Source organism: Rhincodon typus, chromosome 41 (genome assembly GCF_021869965.1).
Source record: "Rhincodon typus isolate 14 chromosome 41, sRhiTyp1.1, whole genome shotgun sequence".
NCBI lineage: Eukaryota > Metazoa > Chordata > Chondrichthyes > Orectolobiformes > Rhincodontidae > Rhincodon > Rhincodon typus.
Window position 1 is genome coordinate 1,377,278 of NC_063372.1, and position 15,175 is coordinate 1,392,452.

The window sequence follows — 15,175 nt, forward strand, 5'->3', positions numbered from 1 at the left end:
GAGTTGTGTCATAATATCTCTGAGCAGGTTGATTTAAAATACCTAGAGCAATAAGTTATCCGTGTGAGTAAACTTTGTCTACATTGACATTAATCAAACCATCTGGATATGGTAATGACACACCTCTAGGGACTAAGGCTAGGATCACCTACACTAGAGATAGGGATACTAAGCTTTGCACCACAAGATCCTTACTGCTCGACTTAGATGGCCAATGGCAGCTTGAAATGACTAAAAGCTGCAGTTCAAGACACAAAGGTATGACCCAGTGCTGACTGCAGGTAACTTCCTTACTTCAAGGTTAATGGTAAAAATGCAAGAGACTGCAGAGAGGACAGTGCAGCACAGAAAGAGGCCATTTGGCTTACCGCCTGCACCCCATTCTTAAACCCTCCAAATGCTCTTTTGTAGAAACGGTAGCATGGGCAAAGCAGGCCGAATGGCCTATTTCCCAGTCATTGAGTGTTCAATGCTTTCTCTGATCAACCTGTTCAGAGATGCTACATTAAAACGCTGCCTCTCCACTTTAGGCTTGACATTGTCAAAAAGACTTCCTATACTGATATACACTTGGCAAGCTCGTGAGGCCCACTATCAATGCAATCCTACTTTAATGTTACGGTGCTGCTTCCCCACTTCAAGATCAGGCAGGACTTGAACCCAGGTCTCCCAGTTCAGAGGCAGGAACGTTACCACTGCACCGAAAAGGATGGTGTATAATCCACAATCAATCCACTCCCTCCTTTCCTTTCAAATTTAACACGATTGGCTCAGTATTCTAGATCACAGCAACTTTTGGCTAGATCCTCGCCATCCCTCGAATTTTGTTTTGTCAATTACCTGAGGTCTGTGGTCCTGCGGCTCCCCTGATATTTCAAGCAGTCTCCTCTCTCGCCCTTCAGAAATAATGCATCAAACACATTCTCAAATGCACAGCTCTGGAAAATCCTTTTATTGTTGTGTTGGTAATGTTGCTCGCTAATTAATAGGGCTGAGAAGTAAATGAGCTGAGTTTCCTTGTCTGTTGCAATTATATTATTTGGAGGTACGTGGGGTAAATTCCTCTTTCTCTCTGCTATTCTGCAGCTATCCCACTGGAGGGAGCGAATCCCAGGTCTGGCCAACAGCCGCACTCTCATTGACCGGGAAAGGTTGCAGAGCTGCGGAGTGTTCGAGGGAGGGAGAGAGAGAAAAAAAATCAGAATGTGGAGTGCATCCGTCTGTTTGTTGAGAGAGAGGAGGGGGAGAGAAACATACCGTTAACCGCATAACAGGTAAGGTAAGTCCTGAGCAACCAGCAAAAAAAACACATCTGTGTTCCTTTGATTTGAATTTTTTTTGAAATGCCATTCTTGCAAACCGCCCTCTTTTGCGTGTTGATTTTCTTGCAAAAAAAATTGTACATGGGACAATAGAATTTCAGATAAAATACATTGATGTGTGTGTGTTTGCATGGCTTCTTGCAACCATTATGCTTTAGAGAATAAACAAGAAATTCCAGCCTTGGACGCTTCATCCAGTGATACTGGGAAGGTAAGCTGTGCATAGCCTTCATCCCAAATGTAAAATGTTCTATGACTGCCGGTCTATTGTGAGATTGCAAACGCTGGAGTGTGTGTGTGTATATATATATATATATATCTTTTTAAAAAAAACTTAAGTGGATCAGATTGCTTTCCACAGAGCCCCTGGAACTGTTTGTGAAAGCAAAAAAAAGCGAAGCCGGGGTTCATGTTTAAATCCATAGCCAGCTCAGATTTGTCAATATTTTGCAAAGAATAATGACTTTGGCTGTTTGGGGAGGGGTGTGTATGGGCATCTGTGGTCTGCAATATCATCACGTGGGCAGCACAGTGACTGCATTGTTAAGAAGGGCTCTAGTTTGCTGGAATGTGCAAGAATGGAAACTGAAGAACTCTCCACCACCACCTCCAACAGCCCCCCCCCCCCCCCCCAACCTGATTCTTTCCATCCAGCAATAGAGTTTAAATAGCACCTTCATGTGTGCTTCAGGGGAATGTTCTCTGACACAATTTGTCACCAAAACCCATGCGACCTTATGACTAAAGTTGGCAGGAAAAAAGATGTATATGTGAAACAGCTATGCCCCTCCGCCTCTCCAATATGTTTAGGGGAATGAAATTGGGGCTTTTGTGGTTCAGTGGTAGCGTCCCTAATTCTGAGCCAGGAGACCCAGGTTCAAGCCACCTTGCTCCAGAGGTGTGTCATAACATCTCTGAACATATTGATTTATTATACATTTATATAGAGCCCTTTTCAGAGGGTACAAAAAACCCAGCAATACTTGGAGCATCAGAGGCTGAGGGGTGACCTTATAGAGGTTTATAAAATCATGATGGACATGGATAGGGTGAATAGACAAGGACTTTTCCCCAGGGTGGGGGAAAATCATGTTTCACTAACTTGATTGAGTTTTTTGAAGAAGTAACAAAGAAGATTGAAGGCAGAGCGGTGGACGTTGTCAGTATGGGCTTCAGTAAGGTGTTTGACAAGGTTCCTCATGATAGACTGGTTAGCAAGTTTAGATCACGTGCAATACAGGGAGAACGAGCTGTTTGGTTACAAAATTGGCTTGAAAGTAGGAGACAGAGGGTGGTGGAGGGTTGTTTTACGGACTGGAGGCCTATGACCAGCGGTGTGCCACAAGGATCGGTGCTGGGTCCACTGATTTTTGCCATTTATATAGATGATTTGGATGTGAACATAGGAGGTATGGTTAGTAAGTTTGCAGCTGACACCAAAATTGGAGGCGTAGTGGACAGCTAAGAAGGTCACTTCAGAGTACAATGGGACCTTGATCAGATGGGCCAATGGGCTGGGGAGTGGCAGATGGAGTGAAATTTAGATAAATGTGAGGTGCTGCAATTTGGAAAAGCAAATCAGGGCAGGACTTATACACTTAATGGTAAGGCCCTGGGGAGTGTTGCTGAACAAAGAGACCTTGGAGTGCAGGTTCATGGTTCTTTGAAAGGAGAGTCACCCTTGAAGGTGGAGTCACAGGGTAGTGAAGATGGCGTTTGGTACGCTTGCTTTTATTGGTCAATGCATTGAGTATAGGAGTTGGGAGGGTCATGTTGCAGCTGTACAGGACATTGGTTAGGCCACTTTTGGAATTCTGCATTCAATTCTGGACTCCCTGCTATAGGAAGGATGTTGTGAAACGTGAAAGGGTTCAGAATTAGGGGAATGAGGAGGGTTAGGGTAATTTGAGAGATGGTGAGGCTGCAAAGGGATTTGAAAACAAGTATGAGAATGTAAATAACAAAAACAAGGTCTTGCCTGACCGGGAGCAAACAGGAAGCAGGATTGCGAGCTGAAATTGAGATGAAGAGTGAGCCATCCCAAAGGAGCTATTTTGGACGCGAAATGTTATCTCTGTTTTTCTTTCCCTCTCCATAGATGCTGCCGGACCTGCTGAGTTTCTCCAGCAACCTTTTAGGTCTCCAGCAGCAACTGCAGTATCCTACTTCCGTTATCAAAATGATTAAAGTCGTGGAGTTTGCATCCATTGTCACTGAGGTCAACAACACAAGGGAACGATGTCTGCTTTGTAGAGGCATGGGTTTGTGTGGAAGTGACTGAATCACTGTGGGTTGTTTGTTAAGACTATTCCCATGCTGAGATCAGCATGTAAGTGGGGGGGCACATGTCTTGATCAGGGCAAGCAAAGTTTGATTTTGGGAGGGGAGTGGCATATGGTGAGTAATAATTCGATTTAGTCTCAGCACTGGAACTGTAGGATATCTGTCACCTCTGTCTTATGCCCTGAGGGATAAGTTTGAGCAGCTCCCCCAAGAAATTTTGTGCTAAACAGCACACCTCACTCAGCAGGTAGCTGCTGTGCCAGTGCTGGAACAGTAACGGTTGCTACAGAAGGCCTACATGAGCAATACAAACAGAGGCCATTCCTCCCATCAAGTCCATGCTGACTCTCAGTGGAGCCACCCAGCCAGTCCTCCCCTCCTGCTCTGTTCCTTCCTAGTTTTTCATTCCTTGTTTCTTTTTCCACCTCACTTGCTGGCAGCAAGTTCCAGGTCTTTACCACATGCTGTGTTAAAATAAATGTCGTCTTCATGTTCTTTCACCTTTGCCCACCCCACCAACAACACGTCTTTTGTCCGAAGCCTGAAATATGTGACACCCCCCCCCCCCACCCCTGAGTCCTTGTACAATAAGTTAATGAAAGCAGATGTTATTACCCCCCTTATTTAAACTTGTCATCTCGATCGGTAATGTAGAGCGGTAGATATTGTCTACACGGACTTTAGTAAAGTCTTTGACAAGGTTCCGCATGTTGACTAATTAGTAAAGTTAGGTCACATGGGATTCAGGGTGAGCTTGCCAAATGGATACAAAATTGGCTTAATGGCAGGAGACAGAGAGTAATGGTGGAGGGATGTTTTTCAGACTGGAGACCTGTGACCAGCGGTGTTCCACAGGGGTCAGTGCTGGGTCCACTTTTTTTGCCATTTAAATAAATGATTTGGATGAGAATATAGGAGGCATAGTCAGTGTGTTTGTGGATGGCACCAAAATTGGTGGTATAGTGGACCGTGAAGAAGGTTATCTAAGATTACAAAGAGATCTTGATCAATTGGGTCAACGAGCTGAAGATTGGCAGATGAAGTCTCATTTGGATAAATGGAAGGTGTTGCATTTTGGTAAAACAAACAAGGGCAGGACTTGTACAATTAAAAGTAGGGCCTTGGGTAGTGTTGTACAACAGAGAGACCTAGGGCTTCAGGTACATAATTCTTTGAAGTTTGAATCACATATAGACAGGGTGGTTAAGGTGTTTAGCATGCTTGCCTTTATTGCTCAGACCTTGAGCATGGGAGTTGGGATGTTATGTTGTGGTTATACAAGTTGATGTTGAGGCCTCTTCTGGAGTACTGTGTCCAGTTCTGGTCGCCCTGTTATAGGAAGGATGTTATTAAGCTGGAGATGATTCAGAAGAGATTTACCAGAATGGCGCTGGAAATGGAGGGTTTGAGTTATAAGGAGAGGCTTTTTTCACTGGAGCGAAGGAGGTTGAGGGGTGACTTTATTGAGGTTTATAAAATCTTGAGGGGTATAGATAAAGTGAATGGCAGAGGTCTTTTCCTTGGGTGGGGGATTTCAGGACTAGAGGGTATATTTTTAAGGTGAGAGGAGGAAGATTTAAAAAAGACATGAGGGACAACTTTTTTACACAGAGAGTGGTTTGTGTGTGGAATGAACTTCCTGAGGAAGTGGTGGATGTGGGTACAGTTAAAATGTTTAAAAGACATTTGAATAAGTACATGAATAGAAAAGGTTTGGAGGGATATGGGCCAGGAGCAGGCAGGTGGGATGAGTTTAGTTTGGGATTATGGTCGGTGTGGACTGGTTGGACCGAAGGGTCTGTTTCCATGCTGTATGACTGCATGATCATATTTTCTCTTGATCTCCTTTGCTCCAAGGAGAACAGTCCTAGCTTCTCCCACCCTAACCTTGGAGCGAATACCCCCTATCCTTGGAATCATTCTGGTAAATCTCCTCTCTCCCCTCTTGAGGATCCCCCACTTTGTTCCTGAGGGGTGGCGACCAAAGACTGAAGCTTTGTCACAACATTTGGAACAAATCAGAAGGAACTTTGTTGAGGAGCTATGTTGTATCTGAACTAAGGAGTGCTTGTCGTTGACTCTAAAATTGTTCCACTCCAAGCTCCTAACCGACATCCGGTGTTACAGCTCTCTCTTTGAGCACAGCATTCAGTTTAGTAAATGTTCAGTAAAAGCTTAGACAATAATATGTCTTCCTTAATGTGATGCAACTGTGTAATTTATCTATGTTCATTTCAGAGTTTGAACCTGAGCTAGTAGCATTCGTGTTTTGTTCTGCATGTCTACGAAGAGGTTCAGTGATTAACTTGCAGGATTTCTTTTAAAACATCATATCAGAAAGAGACTTGCTGAAGAATAATGGGGTTTTGTTTCCATTGGAGGAGTTTATCAGCGGAATGTGTAATGCCATGATGATTTCAGATAGAAGATTCAGGAGTTTTTTTCTGGGCTTATGGGAAATAGTCATAGCTTCAAACAAAAGCCAATCTAGTTTCAATTTCCAGGTAGTCTGCAGACGTCTTGGCTGAAGCTAGATGTCTAAAGCTGTTGCTCCTAAGAAAAGGAGGTTGTTTTGGCCTGTTCAGAAAGTTGTTGCCTCAGTGTAAGGAGTTTAGTTTAAAAGTTCCAGATCAGAAATGTTTGGTTGAAACCCTGAAGGGGTTATTTGAAGCTAAGAAAATCTAAGCTCTGCTGTACAAAGGCTTCAGGAAGAGGCTATCAGATTCTCAAGATAAGGAATTGAAGCAACCATTAAATTAAGCCTCATAGATGTGAAATAGACTGGAATTCTTTTTAGTGTGAATGTTGTAAAGGAGGATTTTGGGATTAATGGAATAGTATTTTATTGAATACAGTTTTTCAAAATCTTTAAATTTGTATTGTATGAAAATAGTTTGGTTTATTCTACCGCCCTCATCCTGTTAATGAATAAAAAGGGGTAAAAAATGGATATGACAGCCAAAGGGAATTACTAAATGTGTCAGGGGACCCTTGAGGAGAGATTGAGTTAGACAAGAAGAAGTGGAAATGAGCAGATACATGTCACAAATCTTTTACTGGAATGTTTGCTTCAGCTCTGAAAAAGAGCCATGTGGGCTTAACAGTAAGTCTGTCTCTCTCTCTGTCTCTCCACAGTTGCTGCCAGCCCTGCTGAGATTCTCTAGCATTTTCTGTTTTGATTGCTGTCAGGATATACGTTGGTCCTCAGTCACAAGGCAAATCACAATCTCATTGTCACAGTGATGTACTGGCTGTGAAACTGCTTTAAAAAAAAGCATTGAGAATTCGGCAGTTTGAAATGATTCAGAGTCCTTTGTGAATGACAGGCAGCAAAATAGCAATAACAACATTCCTGTACATTACTGCAGAATGAGCAGTGTCGAAATGTCAGTGAACCAGAAATTTAAACATTCTCCGTGTCAAATTATTAATATTTTTCAGTTGGACGTATTTGCAAGGCTGGGGATTTATAGCTTGTTGAATGTGTATTTTTAAATATTAAAATGTCAAGTTGTATCTGCCGAGCATCTCTACTTTCATTCTCACTTAATTGGATCTTCAAATCTTCAATATTCTAGACAAAGGTGTAACTCATTTCACTGAGGATATAATTTTCTCAATTAGCAGATTCAATATGTCCTTTTTGGCCCCTTTAGCCAACATGTTCTATGGTGCCACTTGCTTTGAAATGTGAGCTGATAAACAATAGAGAAGGAAAAGAAAAGTTGAAATTTTAGATGTAAAATTTTGTTAGACTTCTAACAACAATTGACGATACGTCAGAAGGAGATTGAACAGTATCAGTTGTTGTTCTCCTGACCGCAGAAGTTGTTTGGCATTGGATAGAAAATTGTTTTGAAAAAGATAATTACGCTGCTAATTGCCAGACCTAATTTTCTGCAGTGAGTTGAAATGACAATCACTGTGCAATTTCAGCGAGTTCTTACAAATAACAGGGAGGCTAACGGCAAGTGTGAGGCAAATGACATAGGAGTTTACATTGGCTAACATGTTCTGGAGATTTGAAACTCATAGCCTGTCTCTTGCCCCCCTAAATGTGCTGTCTGAGTTGCACATTAATAATGTTGTGTATCATTAAGTTGCCCTTATTCTTCCAGTAATGTGCACCCCACATAGATAAGTCCCAAAGAACTGACTCATATCTGTACCATCTGTGACTTAGTCAAACCACATCCATGCTGGGGCATTTTTTGTATTCATTAACGTCTGAAAATCTCAGTTTGTGGTTACAAACACATGGTGTGCGATGGAATCAGATGCATCTTCAGTAGAATTGGGATCATGAATTAGTTACACACATACAGAGGATGTTTGCAAATTTGCTAGGGGCTAGTGCAATGGTTTCACAACCAGTTTTCTCACTGTTAAGACCCGGGTTCGAATCTGCCAAGGTTTGAAAGGATGTACAATTGCTCTTTGGTGAAATGAACTTAAGGTGCATCATAAGGGAGCAGTGTCACAACTATACTGCACCTGACCTCCTTTATTTGTTCATGCAATGTGGGGATCACTGGCTGGGCCCAGCGTTTATTGCCCGTCCCTAGTTGCCCCTTGAGAAGGTGATGGTGAGTTGCCTTCTTGAACCGCTGCAGTCCATGTGCTGTAGGTTGACCCACAATGTCCTTAGGGAGGGAATTCCAGGAATTTGACCCAACGACACTGAAGGAATGGTGATATATTTCCAAGTCAGGATGGTGAGTGGCTTGGAGGGGAATTTGCAGGGCGTGGTGTTCCCATGTATCTGCTGCCCTTGTCCTTCTAGATGGAAGTGGTCATGGGTTTGGAAGGTGCTGTCTGAGGATCTTTGGTGAATTTCTGCAGTGCATCTTGTAGATAGTACACACTGCTGCTACTGAGCGTCAGTGGTGGAGGGAGTGGATACTTGTGGATGTGGTGCCAATCAAGCGGCTGCTTTGTCCTGGATGGTGTCAAGCTTCTTGAGTGTTGTTGGGGCTACACTCATCCAGGCAAGTGGGGAGTATTCCATCACACTCCTGATGTGTGCCTTGTAGATGGTGGACAGGCCTTTGGGGAGTCTGGAGGTGAGTTCCTCACCACAGTATTCTTAGCCTCTGACCCGCTGTTGTAGTCACTGTGTTTACATGGAGAGGCCAGTTGCATTTCTGGTCAATGCTCACCCCCAGGATGTTGATAGTGGGGGATTCAGTGATGGTAACACCATTGAATGTCAAGGGGAGGTGGTTAGATTGTCTCTTATTGGTGATGGTCAGAGCCTGGCATTTGTGTGGCATGAATATTATTTGCCACTTGTCAGCTCAAGCCTGGATATTGTCCTGATCTCGTTGCATTGGAACATGGACTGCTTCAGTATCTGAGGAGTCACAAATGGTGCTGAACATTGTGCAATCATCAGCGAGCATCCCCACTTCTGACCTTATGATGGAGGGAAGGTCATTGATGAAACAGCTGAAGATGGTTGGGCCGAGGACACTACCCTGAGGAAATGCTGCAGAGATGTCCTGGAGCTGAGATGACTGACCTCCAACAACTACGACCATCTTCCTGTGTGCCAGGCTGTAATGAGGTCAGGAGCTGAGTGGCCCTGGCGGAACCCAAACTGAGTGTCACTGAGCAGGTTATTGCTGAGCAGGTGCTGCTTGATAGCGCTGTTACTGACACCTTCCATCACTTTACTGATGATCGAGAGGAGTCTGATGGGGTGGTAATACAGGGCAATTTTCCACATTGTTAGGTAGATGCCAGGGTTGTAACTGTACTGGAACAGCTTGGCTAGGGGAGCGGTAAATTCTGGAGCACAAGTCTTCAGTACTATTGCTGGGATGTTGTCAGGGCCCGTAGCCTTTGCAGTATCCAGTGTTTCCAACTGTTTCCTGATATCATGTGGAGTGAATCGAACTGGCTGAAGACTGGTATCTATAATGCTGGGGACCAAGTGGATCATCCACTCGGCACTTCTGGCTTAAGATTGCTGCGAATGCTTCAGCCTTATCTTTTGCACTGATGTGCTGGGCTCTTCCATCATTGAGGATGGGGATATTTGTGGAGCCTCCTCCTCCAATGAGTTGTTTGATTGTCCACCACCATTCACAACTGGATGTGGCAGGAGTGCAGAGCTTAGATCTGATCCGTTGGTTATGGGATTGCTTAGCTCTGTCTATCACTTGCTGCTTTTGCTATTTGGCATGCAAGTAGTCCTGTTTGGTGGCTTCACCAGGTTGATACCCCATCTGCAGGTATGCCTGGTGCTGCTCCTGGCATGCCTTCCTGCACTCTTCATTGAACCAGGATTGATCCCTGGCTTGATGGTGATGGTTGAGTGGGGGATATGCTGGGCCATAAGGTTATAGAATGTGCTGGAGTACAATTCTGCTGCTGTTGATGGCCCACAGCGACTCATGGATGCCCAGTCTTGAGTTGCTAGATCTGTGTGAAGTCTGTCCCATTTAGCATGGTGATAGTGTCACACAACACGATGGAGGTTATTCTCAATGTGAAGGTGGGACTTCGTCTCCACTAGGACTATGCGATAGTCACTCTTACCAATACTGTCATGGACAGATACAACTGCAGCTGGCAGATTGGTAAGGATGAGGTCAAGTATGTTTTCCCCTCTTTTTGGTTCCCTCACCACCTGCCGCAGACCCAGTCTAGCAGCTATGTCCTTTAGGACCCGACCAGCTCGATCAGTCGTACTGCTGTTGAGCCACTCCTGGTGGTGGACTTTGAAATCCTCACCCAGAGTACATTTTGTGCCCTTGCTATCCTTAGTGCTTCCTCCAAGTGTTGTTCAACATTGAGGAGTACTGATTCATCAGCTGAGGGAGACGGTATGTGGTAATCAGCAGGAGATTTCCTTGCCCATGTTTAACCTGAAGCCATGAGACTTCATGGGGTCCGGAGTCAATGTTGAGGACTCCCAGAGCGACTCCCAGAGCAACTCCCTTCCGACTGTATCCCACTGTGCCATCCCCTCTGCTGGGTCTGTCCGGCTGGTGAGACAGGACATACCCAGGGACGGTGATGGTGGTGTCTGGGACATTGTAAGGTATGATTCTGTGAGTATGACTGTGTCAGGATGTTGCTTGACTAGTCTGTGAGACAGCTCTCCCAATTTTGCCACTAGCTCCCAGGTATTAGTGAAGAGGACCTTGCAGAGTCAGCAGGGCTGTTTCTGCTGTTGTTGTTTCTGGTGCCTAGGCCAAAGCTGGGTGGTCTGTCTGGTTTAAATCCTGGGAGTGTTCTGCTACTGACTCTGGGAGCCAGAAACTTCGGAAATATTCTACACCCTGGAGCCTGATTCAGAATGTTGTTCGGATGTGAGAGGGACAGCATCTCCATAGAATCTTTCTTTCTTTTGGAAAGGTGAAGATATGACGGAGAATGGTTGCGTTGTGAGTGGTGAAATCTTAGGCTGATGTCCAAGAATGATGATCCAATTTACTTGTTGATATTACACATGACGAAAAGCTTTCCATCTGAGACACTATGTTCTGGATAGTAATTACACTGCGATCAGTTGAGGAGCATTTCAGCTCAGACTTTACTGATTGAATTTCTATTTCTCCCCTCTGTTGTCTTTGACTTCATTCTTTGCTTGTTCCAACTCAAACCAACCTGTTTTCTAGCTGGTATGATGTTCCATCAAATTATGCCTGCTCCTGAAAGGAAGAGGGGAAATCTACAGTTTTCTGGGCACAGGGAGGCCCAGCAAAGCACAGATTGAAACATAAAATTCTGAGAGTCATAGAGTCGTAGAATCCTACAGCACGGAAACAGACCCTTTGGCCCTACTGGTCCATTGCCAACCTTAATCCCAAACTAAACTAGTCCCACCTGCCTGTGCTTGGCCCATATCCCTCCAAACCTTTCCTATTCATGTATTTATCCAAATGCCTTTTAAACACTGTAACTGGACCCACATTCACCACTTCCTCTGGAAGTTCATTCCACACACAAGCCACTCTATGTGTTTAAAAATAAAGTCCCCATGTTTGTTTTAAATCTTTCTCTTCTCACCTTAAAACTATGCCCTCAGTCTTAAAATTCTCCCAGCCTAAGGAAAAGACCCCTACCATTCACCTTATCTATACCCGTCATGATTTTATAAAAGTCAATAAGGTCATCCCTCAACCTCCTACGCTCCGGTGGACACAGATTCCAGCCTATCCAGCCTCTCCTTATAACTCAAACCCTCCATTCCTGGCAACATCCTGGTAAACCTCTTCTGAACCCTCTCCAGCTTAATAATAATATCCTTCCTACAACAGGGTGACCAGAACTGGACACAGTACTCCAGAAGAGACCTCACCAATGTCCTGTACAACCTCAACATACTGTCCCAACTCCCATACTCAAAGGACTGAGCAATGAAAGCAAGTGTGCTAAACACTTTCTTAACCACCCTGTCTACATGTGACGCAAACTTCAAAGAATTATGTCCCTGAGAGGTTTTGACAGGGTGGACGCCAAGAGGCTGTTTCCCCTCGTGGGATAAGGGAACAGCGGTTTCAAACCGAGATGCGGAGAAATCCTTTGCTAAGGGTTTTGCAAATCTTTTGAATCTTTTACCCTCTTTACTTTCATCGGTCATGGCATAAGAGTATAAGAGGGAGGAGGTAATGTTGGAATTGTACAGAGTGGGGTACTGTGTGCAGTTCTCAGGAACATTACAGGAAGGATATGATAGCACTGCAGTGGGTACAGCGAAGGTTGACCAGGATGTTGCCTGGGCTGGAGAAACTGAGCTATAAGGAGAGACTAGATAGGATTGGATTGTTTTACAGAGTTGTACACAGTTGTTTCTTGGCAACTCATTCCATACACACACCACTCTCTGTGTGAAAAAGTTGCCCCTCAGGTCCCTTTTAAATCATTCCCCTCTCACCTTAAACTTATGTCCCTCTAGTTTTGGACCCCCCGTTAACCTGGGGAAAAGACTTTGTCTATTCACCCTATCCATGCCCCTCATGGTTTTATAAACCTCTATAAGGCCATCCCTCAGCCTCTGACACTCCAGGAAAAAAAACCCCGGTCTATTCAGCCTCTCCCTATAGCTCAAACCCTCCAACCCTGGCAACATCCTTGTAAATCTTTTCTGAACCCTTTAAAATTTCACAACATCCTTCCTATAGCAGGGAGACCAGAATTCTTTTCTTTAGAGCAGAGAAGACTGAGTTAGGGGACATGAATGAGGTGTATAAGATTATGAGTGATATGGATAGAGTGAATAGAGAGTAGCTGTTCCCTTTGTTTGACGCATCAATCATGAGAGGACATAGTTTTAGGGAAAGGGGCAGGAAATAGAGAGGGAATTTGAGAAAAAAAATTTCACTCAGCGGGTATTGGGACTCCAGAATGCACTGCCTGGGAAGCACTTGAAATATCATAATGTTGAGGAATATGGGACAAGTGCAGGACGTAAGGGTTAGTGTGCCTTTAATGGTTGTTATGTCAGTGTAGACTCAATGGGCCCACGGGCCTTTTCTGCGCTGTATGACTTTGTGACCCTATTTTCTACGGATAGTCTGACATGGAGAATATCTGAAACTGAGACTGATGGATGTTTTAGACACTAAGGGAATTGAGAATTGGGCAGGAGAGTGGTGTGGTTAGGATTTTGCAGAATAGTAGAACTGCCTTGAGTGTCTTTGCTTTTTTTAAAAATTTCTTTTGTCATGAGGAGTGTCCTCATTTTTCCATTATTTGGAGTCAAAACAAGACACTACGTGAGGATGCAAACACCCAGTAATTCATCTGTCTGATTAATGAGCTCAAGCATAAAATAGAGGCTGCAATTGGTGTTCAACTCGAAAGTGCAGGCAACCTGCATTTTTCTTTATTAAAAAATTGAAACAGAAACAAACCCTCTCTTAAAACAAAAAAGCGAGGAAATTGGCTGCTTGCAGGAAATTCAATCTCCTCACCTGAAATTCTGGTCTCCCTGCTACAGGAAGGGTGTTCTTAAACTTGAAAGGGTGCAGAAAAGATTTACAAGGTTGTTGGAGGGTTTGAGCTGTAGATAGAGGCTGAATAGGCTGGGGCTATTTTCCCTGGAGCGTCAGAGGCTGAGGGGTGACCTTATAGAGGTTTATAAAATCATGAGGGGCATGGCTAGGGTGAATAGCCAGGGTGGGGGAGTCCAAAACTAGAGGGGCATAGGTTTAAGGTGAGAGAGGAAAGATTTAAAAGTGACCTGAGGGACAACTTTTTCACACAGAGGGTGGTGCATGTATGGAATGAGCTGCCAGAGGAAGTGGTGGAAGCTGGTACAATTACAACATTTAAAAGGCATCTGGATGGGTATATGAATAGGAAAGGTTTATAGGGGTATGGGCCAAATGCTGGCAAATGGGACTAGATTAATTTAGGATATCTGGTCAGCATGGACAAATTGAACCGAAGAGTCTGTTTTTGTGCTGTACGGCCGTAGGACTCTATTTATGCCCAGCTCACAAACTGGCATGGGCACGCATATATCAGGAATGAGATGGGGCTCTTATGGCGCATTGGTAGTGTCCCTGCCTCTGGACTAGGAGGCCCAGGTTCAAATTCCACCTGCTCCAGAGGTATGTCATACCATCTTTGAAGAGGTTGATTAGAAACTATCTATAATACAAATGAAATGACCAAGAATAGATGGTTTACATTCAGGATGTGGAAATGTCCTGCCTGGGACTGTGTTTGATTTTAATCATGGCTTTTCAAAAAGGAATTTGTCATTTATCCAAAAGAGGGGAAACAAAGTTGCAGGGGCAGAGGCAGAATTAGGCAATTTAATCTTGAAGAGAGCAGGCGCAAATGTGACAGAATCTGAGTGGCCTCCATCTGTGCTGAATCGTGCTTTGATCCTGAAACCCTTCAGCCAATAAGAACATCCAACTCCACAGAATATGGAATCTGTGCAAGGTCATTTTTTTTCCATTTGCTGACCTCATGGGGTTGACATAACGCTGATCTCTGTGTATCGCTGCTGTGTGTGGAGCCTGCTGACTGTGTTAGTCTTCGTCTCTATTCAAAAGTGGATACATAGTAAAATGTGTGATTCACTTGTTTGCCGTTGAACAATGTGTCACTTTATTCTTGGAGAAGCAGATGCTTTTAAACAATGGCTTGTTGAGAAGTGTCAGTGAAAGTAGGCCCTGGGCCTACTCATGAAAGCCAGTGCCAGAGTTTGACAGGAGGAGGAGAGACGATGAGGGCAGCAGCGGTTGGTTGAGCCAAGCTCAAAATTTTCAAACGGAAGCAGATGCTCCTTGGAAACGAAGACTGTGAAGGTGAAGATTTGCAGCCTTGAGAAGGGATTAAAGATGATGACGGTGCACTCTAAGTTGATTTCAACACCGTGAGGATACAACAAGGAGGAAGACGTATTGGCACCCACTGAAGAAAGGATGAGGGGAGGCTTGAATAGAGCTTAAACATGAACATAGACCTGTTTGGCCAAACAGCCACTCTTCTCTCTGCAAATGTGAGTGCGTTCAGGAAAGAGTATTTGGAGTAAAGGGGGAATTGTCACACAAGTGCTGACCATAGTGGTGTGGGCAAGATGGGGAAAGAGAGAGAGAGAG

The 15,175-nt window shown here is 44.2% G+C and overlaps 1 protein-coding gene across 1 annotated transcript in view; it reads left to right on the forward strand.

Moving 5' to 3' along the window:
• Positions 1–1,086: 1,086 nt before the first annotated feature.
• Positions 1,087–15,175, forward strand: part of LOC109924102 (beta-1,4 N-acetylgalactosaminyltransferase 1-like) — a 122,513-nt gene continuing 108,424 nt past the window's right edge. The window contains exon 1 of the mRNA XM_048618827.1: positions 1,087–1,274. The gene's annotated coding sequence lies outside the window, so the exon portion shown is untranslated. The remainder of the gene's footprint in view (positions 1,275–15,175) is intronic.